The sequence below is a fragment of the Pezoporus occidentalis genome, unplaced genomic scaffold, assembly GCF_034315485.1.
Source record: "Pezoporus occidentalis ecotype Australia unplaced genomic scaffold, CSIRO_AGI_Poc_V1 ctg81, whole genome shotgun sequence".
In the NCBI taxonomy this organism is placed as follows: Eukaryota; Metazoa; Chordata; class Aves; order Psittaciformes; family Psittacidae; genus Pezoporus; species Pezoporus occidentalis.
This window is the reverse complement of record NW_026916170.1, coordinates 8162903-8186085: the sequence shown is the minus strand read 5'-3', so window position 1 is coordinate 8186085 and position 23183 is coordinate 8162903. Positions and strand designations below refer to the sequence as shown.

Genomic DNA, 23183 nt, shown 5'->3' with positions numbered 1-23183 from the left:
AGTGGAATGTGTGCTCTTCATATCTGGCTTGATTTCCAATGCAGATTCCTGTGTAGGGTTTTGAGTTACTGAAATGAGAGCCTCCAGATCTTCTGCCTCTTTCCCTAGCTCTCAGTCCTGCTCTCAGAAACATTAGAACAAAACAAAAAAACTGGCATTTTCTTTAGGTTATGTTTGTCCTCCCACAAATCAATGGGAGTATAATAGGCTATGTGCTAGAGAGGGACTGTGTTTTTTCATGAAGAATTCATTGGACAGTTTCTCACTTGCTGCCTTTTACAGAATAATCTGTTGTCATTAATCATTGCTGTAATGTGATTTCAACTTTGGCATGTCTTCTATACTGTTAGGACTATGCATATGGAAATTTCATCTTCTGTGTTACCAGTGAATATTGCATTTGAGCTGCAGCTTGATCAGAGGTCTTAAACCTAAGATTTGGAACTGCAAGTAGAGAAGATTTAATAATTTCTGCAAAACGTATGCCTTCCTTTAAAAGGCAAGGGGGAGTAATCTCCGCCTCTTTTGCAAGGATTGATGTCCTTTGAAAGAAAAATTGGAAATAAATCTCAGGAAGCTTTGTCTTTTGACTTTGCAATGTCATCTTGAATCTGGAGATACGTCCAACATTTCTGCTTTGGGTCATAGCTTTTTCAAGCAACAGCAGAATTAAATTACCAAGAATTACTCTTATTTCATGGCTGCTATACAGAACCATATGAGTAGTTGGGAAATTATCTAGGGACCAAGTCTGTTCCATATTGCTTCAGCTGCTGTTTGGAGAAGGCTAATAGCTGCAGCAGATGCAGAGATTTGGTTCAGTCACAAGAGGATAACACTTCTAATATACTTGGAGCACAGGCTTTCTCCTCTTTCCTCTGGCTCAGAAACTTTAAAGGTTTCAGGGGATAAAGAAGTTTTTTTTCTGTCTGTAGCTGGAGTATACAAAACTTCATATTTATTGAAGGGAGAGAAGCAAAGACTGATGGGAAGATCTGTAGCTTGAGGAACTGGGTTAGGTTTTGAAATAGCAAAATTTCTTATTAGTATGTTACTGCATTGTATGTCTTTGGTGGGGATTGAATATCTCATAGCTACCTCTATAAAGTGTCAGGGTTAGTAAATTTTTCATTTTGGCTGCTTCTCCACAGCTGTTTCCATTGCTGCACAGCAAGCAGTTGCAGCATGCCGTACTTTAGCAGTGTAGCTAAGGATAGGTAGAGCATAACAAGGCCAAGAGAGCTTTCCCTGTTTTCTTTTCTGGGGTCAGTTTGAGCATGGTGCCACAGTAGCCTTGCTTAAGTAAGGACGGCTAAGTGAGTAGTAACTGTTGTGTGCAGTAATAGTCTTCTAAGCTGTATGTTTCAACTCTCCTTCTGGAAAGTATTGCAATATTTTACTGAAGAGGGAGTACTAACTGCCACAGAGAGTATTTTCTTCAAGTGTTCTTGTGCTGCAATTTTTATTAAACCCTCCCTCAATCTCTTTATTGATCATAGAATGTGACCTGACCTGAAAGATGGTACTTTTTTTTCCCCCCCTCATTGTTAGGAAGTGAGAAGGAATGGGATGTGTCTAAAGGTCTTTAGATTTTTATTTTTTTTCTACCACTGTTCAGTATTAAAAATAGTAGCCAGTAGTATTTATTTACTTGGGTAATGTAGTGTTGCTGCTTGGAACTTCAGAGCAGATTCAGTGACGTGGGATTGAAGCATTCTGTGCTGGTGCATTGTTTCTATCACTGAGATGATGACAAGTGTTTTTCTACTGCTGTGGTGTTATGTTGCATAGTTTTACTATTTAACTTGGTTGGCCTAATTTAAGCGACAGCATTTTAGCAGGCATTCACATTTTGAGCAGAAGAATCTTGGCCTCTTGGGCTTCTGGCTTGTAGGGAATTTTTCCTTCAGGAATATTGACAAGTGTCCAGAAGTGGTATTCAAGGAAAATAGCTACATTATTCGTAAGAAACATCTAAGTAGCTAAGAGGAAAAGAATGGATTTCTGAACAAAAAAGGTATTTGGGATCCAGCTTCATATTGTTTGTTCATGCTGATTATTTCTAAGTGCCGTATTATAATAAAATCAGTGTAAATTGGAATGCCTTCTGTGAAAGCTTATTTCATCAAATAGGTAATGAATATTACTACTTTGGATTACAGGTGTAATGTAGGAACAATTTAAAGTTGGTGTAATGGCACAGGTAGTAGCCTACCTGGGTTAGTACTGCCATTACACAGTGAGGGTGGCAACTGATTGTGGTATTAATTGCTGTAGGTCCCCATCTGTGAATCATTCAGGTTTTTGTTAGAAAGACCAGGAGAAAATGGAAGGATTGACTTCTGTCAGCTTTTCACTGGGGGCGGTAAAAATGGAACATTTCCAATCCTTTAATGTTTCTTACCGACCACAAATACTAGTGACCTAATGGAAATACATGGTAGAAGTGACTGCTGTGGTGGGCATAATTTAGGAAACTTTTACACTTGGCCTTGATGTATTTGTGAGAGTTAATATTTGTAGGTATTTCCTCTCTTTACAGGGTAGAAAGTATGATCTAGAAGTTAGGCTACACCTAAGAAATAATGGGTTTATTTTCTAGGTCTACCACAAAGTTGCTGTGTAACTCCTGATAAATCACTTAAACTGTTGGCCAAATTACCACACTTTAATTTCCAAGATCAGGTATCTTAATATGTATTGATTTTTTAGAAAGGCAGAGGGATTTTTTTAATTTTTTTTCTGGTTTATTGCTGTGGCATATCTAAATATCCAAATAACCCCCAGGTATTCCAGGTGTGTCTGCATCAGGCTGCTTATTGGCAAAACCTGGGTTTATATTCCATCTGGAATATTGTGTCCAGTTCTGGGCCCCTCAGTTCAAGAAGGACAGGGAGCTGCTGGAGAGAGTCCAGCGCAGGGCAACGAAAATGATTAAGGGAGTGGAGCATCTCCCTTATGAGGAAAGACTGAGGGAGCTGGGTCTTTATAGTTTAGAGAAGAGGAGACTGAGGGGTGACCTTATAAGTGTCTATAAATATATAAAGGGGGAGTGTCACGAGGATGGAGCCAGGCTCTACTCAGTGGCAAACAATGATAGGACAAGGGGTAATGGGTGCAAACTGGAACACAAGAGGTTCCACTTAAACTTGAGAAGGAACTTCTTCTCAGTGAGGGTGATGGAACACTGGAACAGGTTGCCCAGGGAGGTTGTGGAGTCTCCTTCCCTGGAGACATTCAAAGCCCGCCTGGACACATTCCTGTGTAACGTTATCTAGGTGTTCCTGCTCTGGCAGGGGGATTGGACTAGATGATCTTTTGAGGTCCCTTCCAATCTCCAGCATACTGTGATACTGTGATACTGTGATATACATGCCTCATAAAGATGCTGAGATCCATTATCGCATGGTAGCCATGGCAATTCATATCAAGGAAACTCAGCGTTTTATTATAGCATTCTAGTGAGTTCATGCTTCCCTCCAAGAGGTTCAAAAAAGGACCATCTTCTTGAGTGTAGAGTTGGTTTTAAGGACATGTGAAGTCCTTATGTGTTCCCTGAGAGTTCCCAGGGCTGTGCACCAATAGTCTAGGCTCTAATGGATGCTTGAGGTGCTGCGTTATCAGCCCCTGTCTAGGGAAAAAGGCTGTGGCACTGAACGACCTGTCTGAAGCTGTGTGAATGTCAGCTATGGTTGGCTTGTATAGCTATTGCCAGAATCAGGGAGGGATCATTCTTTTGCTTTTTCCTACAGTTGATATGCCAAGAGAAATCTTTCAATGCGAGGTGTAGGTCTTTTAGTGTATCTTTTCACTGCTCCAGAATTTTTAGGTGTCATGTAGAACTATTGTTCTAAAACTTCTGACAGCTGACTTAAAAAACAAAAAACTAAAATTTCTTTTTTCTATTTACAATTGGCATTGTTGCACCCTAGTAGTAAAAGTTTGGGGAAGCCTTTTCTTCCCTGAGAACATTTTCAGGCTGTTTGGAAAAACCCAAAATTGTCGCTATTATTACTATTATCTAAGAAACGTTAGAAAATTAGTCGGGTCTTGGAACAGGAAGACACTGTAAGATATATATTTTTTTATTTTCATAAATGTTTTTCCAACATGGTGAAATTCCATTTTTTCCAAGTTAACTTCAGAATCTAAAACCAGATCTGAACTTGTGCAACTGTTCCATATCTGTCATAAATTCAATACAATCTTTGTACAGGTACAAAGAAATTGCATGCAAAGAGCTTAGCTGTTAAATGGCTATGGCTTATTTTAGGATATTTTTTCTCTGAATTTTGAGTATCCTATTTTAAAATATCCTATTCATTGTGCTGTTTTATGTGTCTGGGAATAGGAGCCCACTTGCAAAGGCCAAATTGCAAAACTGGAGTTGACAGGCTGTATTTTATAAGTAAGCTAACAACAATTGTTATACAAGTAAACATATTTGAGGAAAAGATATATTGCCTTGCCAGATGTATTTATTTTATATAAACTGTAAATGCAGTCTGCATTGGGGTTGTTCAGGCCAGCAAATCTGACAGCTCATTGTGTGTTACATGTTCTTAATCAGAGCCAAACACTGAAAGAATTTTTTTTTCTAGTTGAGAATTCTTTATTTTACCTTTCACACTACATTTAAATAATGAAAAGAACTTGCATCCTCCCCTAAAAGGGAAAGGTTTGTGAAAGTAGATTTAATGATATAATAGGTTTATGTTATGAATAATTAACAAGTCTAGTATATACAAACCTGAGATTTAAGTCTATTTTTGTAAATTAGAGAAATAGTAAAAGCATTTTACAGGAAATGTGGTGCATTGTTGAGTAGCTTTATGATGATCTGGATACAAAAAGACGCCCTATTTATTATTGGGATGAGCAATGGCGACTCAGTGTATGAGTTGTGTCAACTCTGAGCTTTATATTAAGTGATGTATGTAAGCTATGATTCTGGTCACATTTTTCAACAGAAAGGCAAACCTCAAAATTTCCTTCATAAAATCTTTTATTATAAACCTAGTGCAAATGACTGCTTTTGTCATGTGCTAGTCATGTTTGATGGGGTGGCTGACCCTCAGTACGCTCAGCTTTGTTTTTTCTTTCAAACACAGGAAGTTTGGAGGCATTGATCTGTCTTTGGGTTGGATTATCTTTCTGCTGTTAATACATTTGGGCCATCTCCACAGACAGGCTTTGGTATTGCAAATGCTGCCAACTTCAGAGAAATTATAGCTAGCATGAAAAAAAATCATTTTTAAGATCAGCTAATTGGTGTATAATCAGTATACAGTTTACACAAATATGCACAAGAACATACTTCTCAGCCTATTAAGGTTAAAATGTGCTTACAACATACGACACAAACCCAAAATGAGACATAAAGAATTAATGGCACAGGAAACTTGAATTCAGCAAAATATTTATTCTTTGAGTTTAAACACCAGATCTTCATATGCATAAGTAGTGTCTCAGATACATTTTCTTTAAAAGTACTGTTTCTTGAAAATAAATGCTTGGATGATTTTTACCCTCAGGTAAGCTACACTGCACTGAAAGGCACTGCGTTCAGTTCAGAGAGGCAGGAAAAGGCACTTGTTTGTGCTGTACGTGTGGATGGCAGCCAGAAAGAAACTTGTGTATGTGTGTGTGATTTCTAGTGGTTTAATAATTTTTTTCTGGAGGCAGGCAAGAAGGACTTTATCCCATGCTAAAGGAAAGATCTCTGCTTGTTAAAGTTCCCTCTTGATTATTCAAAACTGTATTTAATGCATGCAGTGGAGGATACATGGAAAAATTATACTCTAGCATTTTAGTTTCGTGATTCTTCTGATAAAAATAATTCTCAGGAATGTGATGAGGGGACACTTAAGGTGCATGCAGTATAGCTGATTAGAGAGCTGAAGAGTAAGATGTGTTCACAACAGGGGTAATTCTCTAATCTGTGAACATCCTTCCTTGCGTCATGTGACCATGCTTTTGGTTTCAGTATCCTCATATAAATACAGTTATACAGTAAGGGAAATTACAAAACAGTGCATTTTAAAATTATTGCATTACCTGCCTGATGCCATAAAATGAGTTTAGTTCTTTGGTTTTTTTTCTTGTAGCTGTAACTATAGTGTGAAATCTACCTAAAATAGGCTTATTCTGTAGAACAGGAATACAGAGATAGGTGGTACCATTGTTCTAAATTTAAGATTAGTCTGTTGACCATTGACATGACTACTTTTTTTTTTTTTCCTCTGGAAGAAAGATTTTAATGCCGTCTTCTTGGCAACAGTGGAATGGGGGCTCATTCTTTTCAAAGCAGATCTTTTTTGTAAGTCCTAGCTAAATAATGAATAAATAAGGTATTTTAACTCTCAACTTTTTTCTATGTTATGGTCATTTGCTGCCCTGTTTTCAGTTAAGGTTTCATTATCTATCCAGATTCCAGTAGCTTATTCCAGTGAGAAAATTTATTTTCCTGTCGTTTACTCTGCAGTGTACCCCATCTTCTTTTTATCCTAAGTATCTGGCCTTTCTTTTCAATTACTTCTTCCAGATATTCTGCAGAATGCACAAGTGCTGAGCCCTGATGTAGCTGCTGCAATTTTGCATAGTTGGATCCAATCACTGATGTGGGATCCTAGTGAGTATTGTGAGGCTGTGTGCAGGAGTAGCCTGTAGAAGTTGGTTGTAGAAATCCCTCTTGATTTAAATTGTAATTCCAAGTTTGTTGTATGTGGGTATGCCCTGATTTCATCATCATCTGTTTGCCTGGGTGGCTGTCTTCTTGTGTGTCATATGTTTAGCTCTAGGATTCCTATTTATGGATCATGCTGTAAAACACTGAGCAAAAATAGTGCCACTACATCAAGGAGCTAACTATATACACCTCTGTGTGTATATATATGTATGAAACAAGGCAACAGAGAACAACAAAAAAAAAAGAATACAAGGGAACATGCATTATTTGGATGATTGCTATCGGGCTAAATATGGCTCTGCATTTGAAAATTGGGAGGGCAGTATGGACAAAACTGTGATAACACTGCGTTTAAAATTCAGCAGGCACTGTCAGGTGCCTGAATACTAAATGGAATTCTTTTAAAAGAATTCTTTTAAAGTAGCAACAGCAATGAGTTTGTAATTTTCTCATCTTAAAACTAATTCCCCTATCACAAAAGAAACTGCTTATTTTTCCGCAAGGTTCTGCAGAGAAGTGTGTCTCCCTGCTGCCAGCAGTTCCCTCCTTCTCACTGCCATAGGATAAGTCATTTGGCACCTAGTAAGGCCTAGCTGCCTTTGAGGTCTGTCCCTGACCTGCCTCCTGACTGTAACTGTGTCTGTCTCCTTTGGCCTTTCTTCCGGGTGGTGTGGGATTTTCTGAGAACAGCATGACTAACTTGATTTGAAAATTAACAGAACAACCTTTCTCCCCTCACCCTTCTCACAACTTTCTGTGGTTAAGGAATGGCAGAAGATGAGCAGGGTGGCTTACCTGAAACCGAGCTTCGAAGCGAGTCACTGGGGTCTCTACATTTCCCAGTGCTTTAGCATGGGGTATCTACCCCTTGTATGTGGCAGCTCTGGTAGAAGAGACAGACTTCCTAATTCTGTGACAGAGACAATGAAAACAAAGGAGCAATGCAGGGATACTGCTGTGGAATATAAAACCTAACCCTATCTGGAATGAAAATTTGAGGTCAAAGTGTATACTTTGTGTAAATTAACATCTTTTCCGTTACCTCTGAAACTTTGCCAGTGTACTTTAAACTGGGTCAGGAATGCTTGCCTTGTCATTCCTGGAGTTAATCTTGATGAATTTGTAACTGCTAAGTTAAGCATGTCCATTTAAGTGGACAGATCCTTAGTTCAGTGATGCTTTACCTTTGCTTGTCTTGGATGGTAGGTAGGATGGTGCTCTGTTGCTATATAGGGACAGGGATCTGATGTTAGCCTTCCCTGCTGGGCTGGAATCAGGGCTGTGTAGGTGTTGTCATCCTTCCCCCATTGCCTGTAGGCAGTGATAAGAGTGAGCCATGCTATGCTTAGTTAGGGCTCTAATCAGCGTGCTGAGGCAGTTGGAGATTTCTGGCTCCTGTGACAACCATAAAACCTTTAAATGACTTCTGGTGGTGTAGGTGAGAAGCAGGACCTGTCAACAGCTCCTTTTGGTGTCCTTCAAATTGCAGTGTCATGTGACATGATGACCTAAATCATTTGCATAAATTATTTGTCTGAAAGCTTGTTCTTCACCCAGTAAAAGCACCCCTCTATAAAGAAGGTTTTTGGATATAAGTGGAAGTTTAATGTAAACATATGCCTTTATACTCTTCTGTGATTGCATTTTTTTAAAGCAGCTCCATACTTGTGCTCTCTGGATTGGGATAGTGACTTGTTCTGCTGCTGTTGAATCATTTCAGTGCAGGAAACTTTCTGACTTCTATCTGCTTGGAGCAGAAGGAGACTACAGTCATTATTCAAGATCTTCCTTTTCTGACAGAATGGTATTTATAAAACCAAGTTGAGATAAACTTCTGCAGACAGTGGCAAGAATGTACACACCAAGGGAAGGATTGTCACTGTCTTGGTGGTTTAGGAGAGCTTAGCAGAGTTTTGCTTAGAAGCATGCTGTGGGAGTGACCTTTGTGAACCAGCTGCCAGTCTGGGGTTTGATTAGGAGTGTATCTGTGGAGGAGACTTTGAATGCACTTTGCACAGGTATTTTTCACCTGTTCCTTTGCCTTACTGTCTTACTCCCTTTCCCGTGTGCACGTATGCAACATCTACAGTGCTTTAAGCAAAGCTTTGCTGTTTGTTGCAAGTGACAAGAAACTATGAAAGATTTGTCCATAAAGCACATTGTGCTGGTTTATGATCTGTGACAGATTCTATGAAACAGTCTACTTCCAGGCATTGATACAGGCTTTAAGAACTTTCTCTGATAAAGTGACATGCCTGGAATGCGCTTGTCACTGCATTAATTTTAATTATTTTTCACATGCAGTGTGAAATACTTTGATTCATCTGGTTAAAAGCCCCTGAAGTTAGGGATGTTTGCTTCGCTATAACTAGATTGGAAAACCACATGGAGGTATCTGACAGTGTTCATAATGCATAGCTTGGATTATTCTTAGTAGGATGGCATTGTTAGTTATTTAGGCTTTCATTTTCAGATTCCTATATTATGTGGGTGCAGTGACTTGTGTAACAAGATACTGTACCTGCAAAGATACAATTCTTGTTTCCACTGGAATGAAGTTTACCCACATTTTATTCATTGAATACTTCATGCATGTTTTGTCTTTCAGAATTTCCTCCTTTACAGTCTATTCCACCATTTTCAAGGTGCCTTGTAACATGGGAAGTTGTGCTCGTTAGTGTTGTGTTGCTATGTGTTGTTCTGTTTACCATGAATTTTTATTCTCTTGCTGCTTTCTAATGTTTCACGGTTAAGATGCACCAGTAGTTTGCAGTAGTTCCTATTCGATATCTTTTTGCATTCTCTTTTCAATTATAAATACATGTTTGTGCCTTTTCTTGCTTGGTGTTAATTTGTACTGTCTTCCTCTTTAAAAATTCAAAGCATGCTGCTGATGTCCAAGCTCATTGGTAGGGTGGTTGTGCTTGACAAGGGAGTGAAACGTGGAAGTACTGGTAAGTGGCTGATCACTGATTCTTGGCCCCAAGCACAAGATTACAATATGAAAGATTGCTATTATTATCTGTCATACAGCAAGGACACTATTTCCTAACTTCAGCACCGACTTCAATTAGAAGCTGAAGCGGAGGCTGGGCAGAGGTCCTCATGGTGAAAAGTAGCTCCCTGCAGATGCTCAGATTAGCTGGGAATGAGTGTTAAAGTCAGCAGGAGTGTAGTGCCACTAGTATGGTCCTCTGTTTGGGCTGCATCACCCGAGTGAAGTTCCTCATGGTTTTAGCTGTTATGTATGTTACTATAGCATCTGTTGTGGCTGCATCTTCATAAATCTGCCACTCTGCTCCACAGACCCCTCCAGAGAGCACTGGCACGTGCAAGCATCCCCAGCCACCATGACAGCCTAAGATACATCTGCTTCCCCCCAGAAATGCTTGGCTGCTCCAGAATCTGTATCTGATACCATTTTCTCCAGGGAACAGATTTCATCAGCATTGTACTTGTACAGTGGTCAGTCTGGCACTGTATTCATTGCTCAAATTTCTTGAGTAGCGCCCTGCAGTAATGACAGGGACAGCACTGTGTTTAGTGACCAAACAGGGTACAATAGCATCCCAGCTGCCCAGTACCTTGAATTTAAATTATACACATTTAAGCAGCTCTTTTTTTATATACTAGGTTATGTATTTTCCATGCATTCCCGGACTTCGGGAAAACACACTTTGGCCTTTGGGGGGATCTGCTTGGTAGAGTACCATGGGATAAAACCCTGGAGGGAAGAGGGGCACAAGAAAGCTGGTTAATATTCAAGCATCGCCTCCTCCAAGCTCAGGAGCGGTATATCCTGAAAGTCAGTTGAAAATGCCAGGAAGTCTGCATGGGTGAACAAGGAGCTTCTGGACAGACTGAAACACAAAAAAGGAAGCCTACTGAGAATGGAAGCAAGGATGGGTAGCCTGGGAGGAATAGAGAGAAATGATCTGAACAGGCAGGGGTCAGGTTAGGAAAGGTAAAGCCCTGATAGAATAAAATCCAGCCAAGGACATCAAGGGCAACAAAAAAAGGTTTCTATAGGTATGTCAGTGATAAAAGGAAGACTAGGGAAAATGTGGACCCTCTCTGAAGGGAAACAGGAGACCTGGTTACCCAGGACATGGAGAAGGCCAAGGTTCTTAATGTCTTTTTTTTCCTGGTCTTCATCAGTAAGAGCTCCAGCCTCACAACCTATGTCACTAAAGGAAAAGGCATGGGCCTTTTCTCCCATTCATACATGGGAGAATGAATAGCCACCCACTGTAGGAGAAAATAAGGTTCAAGATCATCCAAGTAATCTGAAGGTGCACAAGTCCATGCAACCTGATGAGTTGGATACACAGATTTTGAGGGAACTGGTGTATGAAGTGGCTAAGTACTATCCATTATATCTGAGAAGCTGTGGCAGTGCGGTGAAGTTCCCACTTACTGGAAAAGGAGAAGAATCTTAATTTTTAAGGCAAGAAGGAAGACCCAGGAAACTACAGGCTGGTCAGTGTCACCTTGTGCCTGGCAAGACTGTGGAGCAGATTGTCCTGAAACTATGCTAGGGCACATGGAAAATATAGAGGTTATTGGTAACAACCACCATGGCTTCACTAAGGTGTCCTGGGTTCAGCAGTAGCAGTCATTTTTCCCCTTCTTGGTAGCTGGTGCAGTGCAGTGTTTTGACTTTCAGCTTGGGAACAGAGCTGATAACAAGGATGTTTTGGTTTGGCCAAGGACTTTGTGAGCCTCATGCTCTGCCAGGGAGGAGGGGAAGCCAGGAGGAAGCAGAGACAGGACACCTGACCCAAACTGACCAAAGAGGTATTCCATACCACAGCACGTCATGCCCAGGAGGTAACTGGGAGTTAGCCGGAAGGGCTGGGAGACTGCAGGGTTGGAGGAGGTATGGGTCGGTGCTTGGTTGGGCTGAGGGGGGCAAGTTATCGGTTGGCTGGTGCTGAGGTGTTGTATTCTCTTCCCTTGTTATTTCCTTTATGATTATTATCATTGGTGGTAGCAGTAGTGATTTGTGTTATACCTTAGTTACTAAACTGTTCTTATCTCAACCCGTGGGAGTTGCATTCTTTTCGATTCTCCTCTCCGTCCCTCCGAGAGCAGGGGGAGGGCAAGAAAGGGGGGGAAGTGAGCGAACGAATTACCTGACTGGGTTTAAACCACGACATAAGGGTACATCACATGTAACAGATCTGGTGGCCTTCTGTGACAGGATTCCAGTGCTGGTGGATAAGGGAAAAGCGACTAAATGTTATCTAACTGGACTTGTGCAAAGCATTTAACGTTGTACTGCATAACATCCTTGTCTCTAAATTGGAGAGACATTTGACAGATGGACCACTCAGTGGATAAGGAATTGGCTGGATGATGACACTCAGTTGTGGTCAACAGCTTGATGTCCAAGTGGAGACCAGTGACGAATGGCATCAGTCGGGGGTTGGTATTGGGACCAGTGCTGTTTAACATCTTTGTCAGCGACATCGACAGTGGGATTGAGTATGCCCTAAGCAAGTTTGCTGACACCACCAAGCTCTGTGGTGTGGTTGATGTGCTTGAGGGAAGGGATGCCATCCAGAGGGACCTTGACAGGCTTCCGGGGTGGGCCAATGTGAACCTCATGAAGCTCAATGAGGCCAAGTGCAAGATCTTGCATGCGGTTGGGGCAGTCTCAAAGCACAAATACAGGCTGGGCAGAGACTGGATTGAGAGCAGCCTGAGGAGAAAGACTTGGGAGTGTTGATTAACAAGAAGCCAAGCGTGACCCAGCAATGTGCACTTGTAGCCTAGAAAGCCAACCATAGCCTGGGCTGCATCAAAAAAGCATAGCCAGCAGATAGAGGAAGGAGAGTCTCCCCCTCTACTCTGCTCTCAAGGGACCCCACCTGCAGTACTGTGTGCAGCTCAGAGGCTCCCAACGTAAGGAGGATGTGAATCTGTTCAAGTGAGTCCAGAGGAGGGCTGTGAAGATGATCAGGGGGCTGGACCACTTCTCCTATGAAGACAGGCTGAGAGAGCCTGTCTTCGTAGGAGTTCAGCCTGGAGAAGACTCCAGGGTGACTGTAGAGCAGCCTTCTAGGGAGCAGAAGCACTTTCTAGCAACTGAAGGGGAGCTACAAGAAATCTGGAGAGGGACTTTTTTCAAGGACATGTAGTGACAGAACAAGGGGCAATGGCTTTAAATTGAAAGAATGTAGATTTAGATTAGAAATAAATTCTTTACTGTGAGGGTGTTGAGAATCTAGAATAGGTTGTCCAGAGGGTGGTGAGAATCTAGAGCAGGTTGTCCAGAGGAGCTGTGGCTGCCCCATCCCTGACAGTGCTTGAGGACAGGTTGAACAGGGCTTTGAGCAACCTGACCTAGTGGAAAATGTCCTAGCCCATGTCAGGGAGTTTGGAACTGGATGATCTTTAAGGTCTCTTCTAACCCAAACCACTGTATGATTCACTGGGGATATTTCAGTGGTAAACTAACCAGTTAAAGTACCCTCACACAAGTTTCAGTCATTAACACCAGATATTCCTTTCATTTTAAATAACTTTAAATGCTGTATTCCCTGTAGTGTATGTCCCTACCTCTTTTAATACCATGTGTACTTTGTGTAGACTTCTGTGTAGACTCCTGCCAGATTCCAGATGTCCCTGATCTATATAGTGTTGTATCTAGCTCTGCAAAAGCTGCAAGATGCAATGTCAGCCATTAGTGCTTAATTTTGCAACTACAATCATAAGACTTGGTATTTTTTTCAGGCCCAGGAATTCTCTGTTAGACTACTGACTCAGCAGAGTGTTATCCATTTGGCTGCATGGTGGGCCAGACAGGAAGAATGATTAAGGTTGACATTAAACTAGAAAGAAAAATGCAGAGGTTGTTTTTAATAGCCAGCCAGTTCACTGTCTGCCTCCTCACACTGCTGCAGGAACACTTGATCTGACAGGATGGCAAGGAGCGTTGCAGGAGCTGAGAGAAGCAAAGGGAGAAGCACTGTTGCCTTTATTTGGTTGCAGATTAGAATAATCCTAAAAATGCTAGGAGAGAGTGATGGTTTGTCAAACTTTTTCATGGTCAGTCAATTAAATCAACTGCTATCAAAACCAGACATATCTTCTTGTCAGTTTGAATGGTCAGTGTTGCTCTTCACTTTTTTTCTTGTGTTGGCGAGGTATGTGGCTTGGTTAGTGTCCCAGAGAAACACCACTACAGTTGTATACAGAGTATTTCTTATACAGAACCCTTCTTCTCACCCCATCACAGAATCGTTATGGAGATGGATTTCATTGCAGATGCAGTTGACTTGAACCAGAGGCCTGTTTATTCACAACTTCTAACTTTCAGGAAGTAACTTTTAAGTCATGTAGCAAGTGTAATGGAAAAGACGAGAGGAACTTGAGAGCTATTTTTAGGAAAAGAGAGTGATTATCCCAGCAAAACTAAAAAGAGATGTTGAGACATTGCAAACTTCAAACCTGGACAGATTTTTTTTTTTAATTCTTTTAAGATGAAGGAGTGTCTTTTAATGTGTACATCAGTTGACTGTCTGCTTGAGTAGTCCTCCACTTACCTTTTTATTTCTACGGAGATTTATATTCTCCTATACATTGTATGAAAAACCCACTAAAAAATAGAAACCGATAGTGCCAGGAAAAATAGCAAACCTGATAAAATGCCTTCAAAGGCACAGAGTGCATTTTAAGCATTTTTAAATTATTTTTATTTTTACAAATACAAGTAATACTTTCACAAATAAAAGTAATATTATTGCCCAAATATGTTAGCATAACAGGTGACATAATAGTTTTTTAATAGACTGTAAGATTCAAAAGGAGAGGGTGAGCAGACATGGGTGTACAGATGCCATCAAAAAAGCTATCAAGATGGTGAGTTATGAAACCAGACTACTTGCCTTGCCTAACGTCAGAAGTCTGGAAGACTCTTGTTTAAGGAAACAGAACAAACAAAGAAAGTAATCTATACAAAATCACTCAGTTCAACATGGAGAGCTCTAGCACATTGATTAACATGACATCAAGGAGTCCTAGGCCGCATCCTGGTGAAAAGTTTGTGCCAAGAAATGGGGATAGAAGTAGTCTGTGTGAATACTGCTGTGGGGAGAAAAAGGTAACTGTCAAAGAAAAGTCTGGTGGCAGGTTCAGCAGGGGATCTTGGGTGCATTTGCATCCTTGGATGGTGTTAGGAGAGCTGTGCAACTGGATTCCAGGAATTGGTTTATTTGGCAGGAAGTTTCATCTTTACACACATCACAGCTGACATGAAGTCATCACTACTCACAGCACATTGTTAGAAGCAGAAACGGTTGTGACCTTAGAGGCAAAGTCGAAGGGCATTAGGGTGAAGAGTCTTGCAAGTATGACATGCCCAGATGTATCATGGAGGGGGAAAATCTGGATGAGCTACTGGATGAAGGACTTTGAGCAGGCAAAGCAACAGAGGTTTTTGATGGGAAGTTATGTACAGCTTAAAAGTTGGTGTTTGATACAAGGTAGTAAGACTGAGTTATTTCCGCATAGAAATCTTTCAGTGTCTAAAACCTGCTGAAAACTAGCAGGAAGCTGAAATACAAGGTGAGCGAAGATCATTTGAAAGACAGTTGTCAATAGATCCCTTGACTAGGACACAGAATGTTTAATTTCTTAATCACCATTCTGAAATTCATATGGGTAGTTACCATGCCACATGTAGAAAATAGAATTATAGAAATTAAAGGGCAGACAAGCTTTTAGTATAAGGACACAAAACCCAACAAGCACATGTTCTGCAGTCAGGTTGTAGGGAGTTCTGTGCCACAAACCTGTGGATTCAGTTGTGAACTGGCCATGTCTAGAAGAGGGCAGAGTGATTACATTCCAATTTGCCTCAGCTATCTGCCTTTGCTCTGTTCTGGCACTTCCCCATCATTTGTGTTGTGAAATTCATTGCTTAATGAAAGAGTGGCACGCTGCTCAAGTGGTTATTTCAAGTTTATTTAGAAACATAATGCAAACCACAGCATCTTTGGGACTAAAGGATTTGTAATGTGGGAGTGGACAACTTCTGGCCTTTGCAGTCTCCAGAGTAAAGGAGGATGCTCTTCAGTAGCTATCTCATGATGTAAGGTATTAAAGATTAGATTAGATTTCCACCTAAACTTCTCAGTATAAATACTGGACCTAATGTAAGGAAATGTAACAGTACGCTGAAGAATATTTTTTGAAATAAATTCAGGGAAAGCAGACAACTGGTTTGCACACAATACAGAAACCTATGAGGATTTTATTTTCTTCCTTACTATTCTTTTCTAGTTCTTAAAACCCAAAATACAGTGTGATGGATAGAACTGCTTTTGAAATAAAAATATGACTGAGTCCTTGGAGAGTAAAAGACAAATTTGTCATGATATCATGAAACTTCCTTTTTCAAATCCTATAGGAATCCTATTATAAAACTCATTTCAGAATATGAAGGCACTGATGTAATTTTCTGAATCAGATTTATTAAAAAAGTGTAAAATTGGTTTTGCTAGCATCCTTGTGTTCTAAGATTGCTATTTGCCCTACATGCCCATGTAAAGGAAGAAAGAGATAAGAAATTTACTTCCCCCTTCAATCTGTCCATACTTGATGAAGGGGGTAACTGCAGCCCCAGGAGGCAGACAGCATTCAGGAAGATGGGATGCATAGCCCTCACGTTACTATTCCAGGTACTGCTCCAGGAAGCCATCTGCAGCAAGCGACTGTCATGCCCTAACCCCCTTTCTTAGTTTAGTGCAAAGGAGCTGGGCTCAAATACTTGTTTGCATATGAGGGAAGAGAGTCACATTGTCAGGAGAGTGTCATCTTGTGACAATCTGGGGTCAGGGGCAGTAAGGGCAGGTAGAGGTTGAGGTGATTAGAAGGCAATGGGTGCAGATCCATAGTTTCATTAATTTTGCTGCTTATGAAAGAACTTTCAGAGGCTTTTGGATGGCCTGTTCATCATACAAAGATGAAATAATTTAATACTATGCATATGTGTTGTTCGACATGTTTCTAAGCACACAAAACAACCTTTTTTTTTTTTTCACTCAACTTATGCCACCCTCGTCTAAATGCAAAGAGGAGCAAAACTGCTGTAGTTCATCTTCCTGATTTCTGTTTGAGTTTAATAATAAAAATAAACAGTAGCTCTGCAGTGGTTTTGGAATAAATGATCAAGGTTTCACTTCCTCTTGTATTTCAGTTACCTAGATGGAAGTCTTACTGGTTAAGAAGCAAGACAGGAATTAAAAGTTCTAAAAAGAGACTGTCTGCAGCTCCCTAGTAAAATGCCAGTGATCATAGTCTGTAGTTCTAGTATTTGCTGTCTGATCCCAGGTGACATTTACTGTAGATATGATCCTACGGGAGTTCAGCCTGGTGAGCTAGAGGATGGGTTGTACTAACATGAGATTTGTAAACAGGGAAAGGCATCAAATGTATGAAGTTGAGTTTCTGCAGGTTTGCTGACAGCTCACACCTAGTTTCAATAATATGCTTTGCTCTCAGCATCTTTGCGTGTCAGAGGCTGACTCACAGGAAGGAGAGTGCCTCAGAGCAGCTTGGTTGGATTTTAGCAGTCAAACTGTAGACAAGGAAGATTAGTAACAGAAAAGTGATACAGAATCATGGGGCATAGCCTTAAAATAGAGTGAGAGCAGAGCTGAGGCTGGAAAGCACCTCTGAAGATGGTTTTGGTCAAGCCCCTGCTCTAGGGTGAGCTAGAGCCAGTTTGCCCAGGATCATGTCCAGTTGGATTTTTAATATCTCCAAGGATGGAGACTCCACAGTCTCTCTGGGCAGCCTGTGCCAGTGTTTTATCACCCACCCAGTATAAATATATATTAAAAACAAAATAAAAAAACACACACCCCCCAAAAAAGTAAGAAAAGCATTAGTTATATTCAATTAAAAACTAGAGATCCTGGTCCACTGGAATTCCTGCTTTTCTAATTTTCTGGTTGCTGGCCAAATAGCAAGATGCTGTACAGACAGGAGATTGTAGTCTTGAATGCTTAAGGCACACATCATAAATTATCACTGAATGAAGCCACCCCTAACCCATGTCTCAAGCTAGTTTCTTAAAATGCAAACTTACTACTCTATTTTCAAAGGCTTTTTGGAGTGGAGTGGTCTGCAAAGTGTCACTGTAACATGAAAGAAAAAGGTGAACGTGAACAGGATAAAAGGATATCAGGAAAGGCTGAGGGGAATGTGATGTGGAGGGGGTGGAGCACTGTTGGAAAAGTAAACACAAGTAAATGCTGGCCATAGCGTCCATTAGCCAATGCTGAAAGACTGGAAGGTCAAAGAGTTAGTGTTATAATGCAGTGTCAAGTACTGCTCAAGTGTGTCTGCCTCTTGCCAGTGCTCTCCTATTAGAGCAGCATCTCTAGCACAGGTAACTGTCATGTGGTTAGGTGGTTCCAGTAATGCATTGCATCATTTAACAGGCAGTTTTAAACAGAGAAGCTTCTGGAGTCTTACAAGTATTTCTTTTAAAACCACATAGCTCCCATGCTAAATATGGCCCAGGAAACCAGGGCAGGTGGCATGAGTAGAAGAAAACAATTACTTAATGTATGTTCAAAATTAGAAGATATTGATGGTGCCTTTTTAGAATAAACTGTTCCTGTATCACTTGAAATCAGCAGAGAAGCAGTCAGGAGGAGAGAGGGCAGATGATAAATGATTCATTTGCTTGCCTCCTCCTTGAGATTCTTTTCTTTGTCAGCTGGAGATAACAGATGTCTTAAAGATTATGAATTCACAGGAAAATAACAGAAGACAATGGGCAGCCAAGGCAGTATTCTTGTAGTCTAAAAATTTCATTTCTTACATTTTATCACCTGTCACGTCTCAAAATCTAGCAAAGCTCTTATATTAACAAATCGCTTTGCTCACAAGCATTTTGATTCTGTGGGGATTTCAATGAGGAGAAGTGGTTCTCCTGTATTTGGACTATAATCTTTCTGTTCATTGTGACTCAGCCTTTGGTTACAGGCAAGTCAGCTAGGCACGGGGAAACATGAAGACTGACTGTGTGTTTTGCTACACTTCAAATATAGTGCTTTTTGCAGAACTCTGTGGTTATTGGTGAGAAAAAATTTCAAAGGACACTATGAAATCTTTTAAAGTTAATTCAGAACAGCCTGTATTTTCAGCTTCAGTAGAGGGCCGTTTCTCTTCAGTCACCATTCACTACATGAGAGTCTTGTATTAATATTCTAATCTCTTCAGGGATCACTATCTTCCACTACCCAGGACTGTATTGAAGATGGGAAAGAATAACATGAGACTTGTTGCAGTAAAACTTCTGCAACACAAACCAAACACAACAGTGTCTTCTTTGTGGGTTTGTACATTGAGTACACACTGCAGATAAAATACTGGAAACCGAATAAGATGTGAACTAATTGCTCTGGCTCAGAAAGGGGTTATGTATTTGCTCCCACTATAAGAAAAAGGCTAGATACATTGGTGAATATTTTGTCATTCATGTGGCTCTCTGTGCTAACTGAAGTGAAAGTGGAAGGACTGACAGTTCTGGAGCGGCTGCCAATACTATGTACTGTAAAAGAAGGGACCATGTTTGCCTAGTCACTCTGGGTTTATCTGCAAGGAAACATTGCCATGGAGTGCTATGTTCTGTACTGGAAAGGTGTTCTTCAGTTAAATAGACCTTGTGACTCTCTCTATTTCCATGTACAAATTTGGCTTTGTTCACTAAGCTATTTGGAGTTCAGAGGTCTTTTACATGCATACATATCCATTGCAAATTAATTTGCAAGAGCATGTTTAGTCTCATAGTGAAGGCCAAATGGTCATCAGATTTGTTGTCATCCCAGCTTAAACTTGATCTGTTGAGAAAGGAGATGAAACAGTTCTGTGTTTGCTTTTGCCTCTTGCTACTGAGTCAACATCCCTACCTTACCGCACTCTTTTTGAAGTATAAATGCTCTCTTTGTCTTTACAAAAGGTTGTTTAAATTGGAGTTTCAGTGCAGGCTTCATCTCTCATACTGGGTTTTAAGATATGAACATCTGTGAACACAGCAAAATAATAAAATGACAAGATCAGGATCTAAGAGCAGACAAAGAAATGTAATTTACCAAAAAAAAAAAAAAAAAAGACTGACAAGTAATAAGTAACAGCGATATTTCTGTAAATAAAAAAGGTATGAATTACCTCCGAGGCAAGCAAGTTATTAGATATTTTGCATGCTTCAGCCTCTGTCCTCAAAGGCAAAAGATAGTGAATTATGCAAAGCTTTACATATATTTATATTAATCGTTCCTTGCAGCACAAAGATACCAAGTATCTTTTGTGTGGTGCTTGATTTAAAATTTTGTCTGAGATACAAAGTCCTAGATTTGCCTTCCCTCCCCCCATCTTGGGTATTGGTAGAGATTTCTTCTATGCTTAATAGAAGCTTTCTATATTACTGAATATTACTTTCTATATTACTGAATTTCCTTACTCTCTGGTTTTCAGTAATGCAAGCAGCGCACCCTTCATGGGACAGCCAGGGTTCATATTTGTTCCCATGTGCTGCATTTTGTGAAGATATTTAGACTGATATTAGTGGATGATTTAATATTGATAGGTGACTGTATCAGGGTATAGTGTAGCTTAGAGTAGCTCTATGTTTTCATACAAAAAAAAGTTAGCCCTGAAGACAAATACAAGCTTTAGTCTGGAAGTGGAAGCTGTCTGTGGCTGCAGCTGTGCTGTGGGGCTACATAGGAACACAAGGCATGACTGAGAGGCTGCTAGAGGAAATACACTGAAATTCCTCGGTCATGCAAAGACTGCGTGTGGAAGCTGCATAATCTTTCTGTTCCTCTTCTCCAAGCAGCATTAAAGATTAACTAGAAAAAGCTGCTCTTAAAGCAAGATTTTAGCTGGTGTTTGTACCTGAAGTAGTCAGGTACTGCACGTAATAAAAGGGTTTTCAAAAGAGTTGAACCCTTAGTACTGAAGGAATCATTGATAGCTGTCTTCCCTGTGAGCATGTCTTGTTTCAATTGCTTCTGTGGTTGTGTGCTTGTGTCCCTTTCTACTCCATGTCAATAAGCTCCCTTGGGTAAGATCAACCTTCCAGTATCATAGCTTCAGCATTAGAAGAGGTATGCAGTGGCACTGGAGTATATACTTGAGCATCTCTAAACAAATGCAAATACCATGTTGAGACATTGCAGTGCTTCTGGTGACTGATGAAAATTAAAATATTTGACATGCACAACTGCATTTTGTGTTGTGTATGTGAAAGTAAAGGTGAAGTCATGAATGAATAGTGGGCCGAGTCAGGGAAGTTTTCAGAGGCTTACATTTGCGTAGTACTTAAAGGGGAAGCATTCTTATACAGGTACTCCAAAACTGATGGAAGGTAATTGTAGACCCATTATGTATATCTGTGACCATGTGCACAGCTGGAATATAATGTTAATATGACCTTTTTATCCTACTTTGTTTATCTGTATATTGAATAGTATTAAGGAATATAGAACAGGAAATATGTTGCTGCAAAGCTATTTAGTAATTGTAAATCTTGTGGGTAAGGAAGTGCCAGGAGAGTGTCATGTAATGTTGTGTGTATTTATTTTTGCACACTTTGATAGTTATAAAGAAGAAGTTACAGAATAATGTTTTATGGTATTGATATTTTTAAGCATCATAATTGATGCATTAATCACATAGACTCAGTCCCGTGTTTTTTCTGCCCTCATAAAGTGTATCCACAAAACACATCCAAGTGTCCTTGGTTTCTTAAATTGCTTTATTTCATTATTGTAAAGGCAAAAATGAATCCCTGCAGGATTTCAGGGTGGGTTGTTGTGGGTTTTTTTGGTCATGCAGGGAAACAGAATAACAAAGGAGTCGTGAGAAAAAGTTTGGTAAATAAGTTATAGTTTGGAGCAACAGTGGGTTGAGCACGTATGGGCCAATTGTTTCATTACTTTGTACTGGAATCTTTTCTTGAGGTTTTAAGGTGCTCCATGTTTTTGGTTGTCCATTTACGCTGGAACAGCTCCTGTTCCTTGCTCTTCTGACTGAATTAGCGTTAACTTTGAGTGGCTTTTCCTTTTTGCTTCTCAGAAGGCAAGGATTTGGAGGCCCTTTTTGTCTGTTGCTTAATGTTGAGCAATTTCTCTTTCTTTTTCCTGTCTTTTTTTTTTTTTTAATGCAGTTGAGGATTATAAACTATTCCATAGTGTAGTTTGTTGCTGTTTGCCTTGGATACTTATTTGCAGTAACAACTAGTGCTATGCTAAAAATTTAACCCTGGAAGAGCTTGTACAGAGTGTCGGAAAGATGTAGAAGCAGGGGTCTTTTAGAGTGAATGTAACCTTAGGTGCCTAAATACATTAGTATACTTGCAAATCTTTCCCATGTTACTACCTTTTAACTATGTTGGTTATTATGACAAAATTAGGCTTCTGGGGTAGACAAATGGGAATCTCAGTACTTGAACTAGAGGTTAGTCATTTGTGATGAATGCAGCAAGGGAGATCAAGTAGTGACTAACAAGCTATTGGAAGAGACGCTAACTATTATTTAAGTGCTCTGAGTATTCTGTATATAAAAAATACATTTGTCTTTTGGCAACAAGGCTTTTGATCATTTTAACTATTCTGCCAACAATCCTGACCAATTCTAGGTGTTTTTCAGCAATGAAATGACATGCAAATGCATGTGAAAGTGAAATGAAATGAAATGAAATGAAATGAAATGAAATGAAGGTGTAGTCATAAGGGAGAAAAGTGCTATGGATATGCCAGTATCTGAAACATAAGTCAGTGGCCATAGCATAATTTAAAAGTTCTGCCTCAAAGAAAAGTTCTGCCTTAAAAAGACATGGAAGTATCTCTGGCTCTGTCTGTCTGGACTATCTAGTGAAGTACAGATGTCTGAGGTTGCCAGAGAGGTACAAGGTGCAATCAGATACTCTAATGAGCATGTTTTTTGAGTTTCTATATCACTTGCTTATAGTTTTATTGGCAATGTGCCACTGGGGGTGGCATAGTCATTATTCAATGGTAGTTCATTTTGTTTGATGCAAGTCTTACCGGGGAGTTTTACAGATCTTTAGGAATGCATTTGTGTTTGGATAAATGCCTTGAGATGCAACAATGTGATGTTCAAAGCTTAAACTTCAAGAGGTGGAATTTTGTTCTGTGGTTTGCCAAGCCAAGTACTATGTTCCCTGTTTTACAGCACTGAAAAAAGAGTGTGTTGCTCACCATGGGCAATTTGATTTGTTACTGTTAATATGTGTTAGTTTAGCATTAATGATCACAGTGAAGCAAATCCCTTACCCACAGGGTTATAAACCTTTGGATGTGCTTAGTAGCAGAGGATTTTGAGGTATAAAGTCTGCTTTCCATGAGAACTAAAGGTGTGAGGCAGTGATGAGGAAATTGAACATTATAATTTTGGGTGTTTTTTCTATTAAAAACCCTCTTGATAAATTACAGCTTTTTGAATGCATTAG

The 23183-nt window shown here is 40.0% G+C and overlaps 1 protein-coding gene across 10 annotated transcripts in view; it reads left to right on the top strand.

Annotated features, from left to right (window-relative positions):
* Positions 1 to 23183, top strand: part of SH3KBP1 (SH3 domain containing kinase binding protein 1) — a 237018-nt gene that overhangs the window by 91150 nt on the left and 122685 nt on the right. The window lies entirely within an intron of this gene.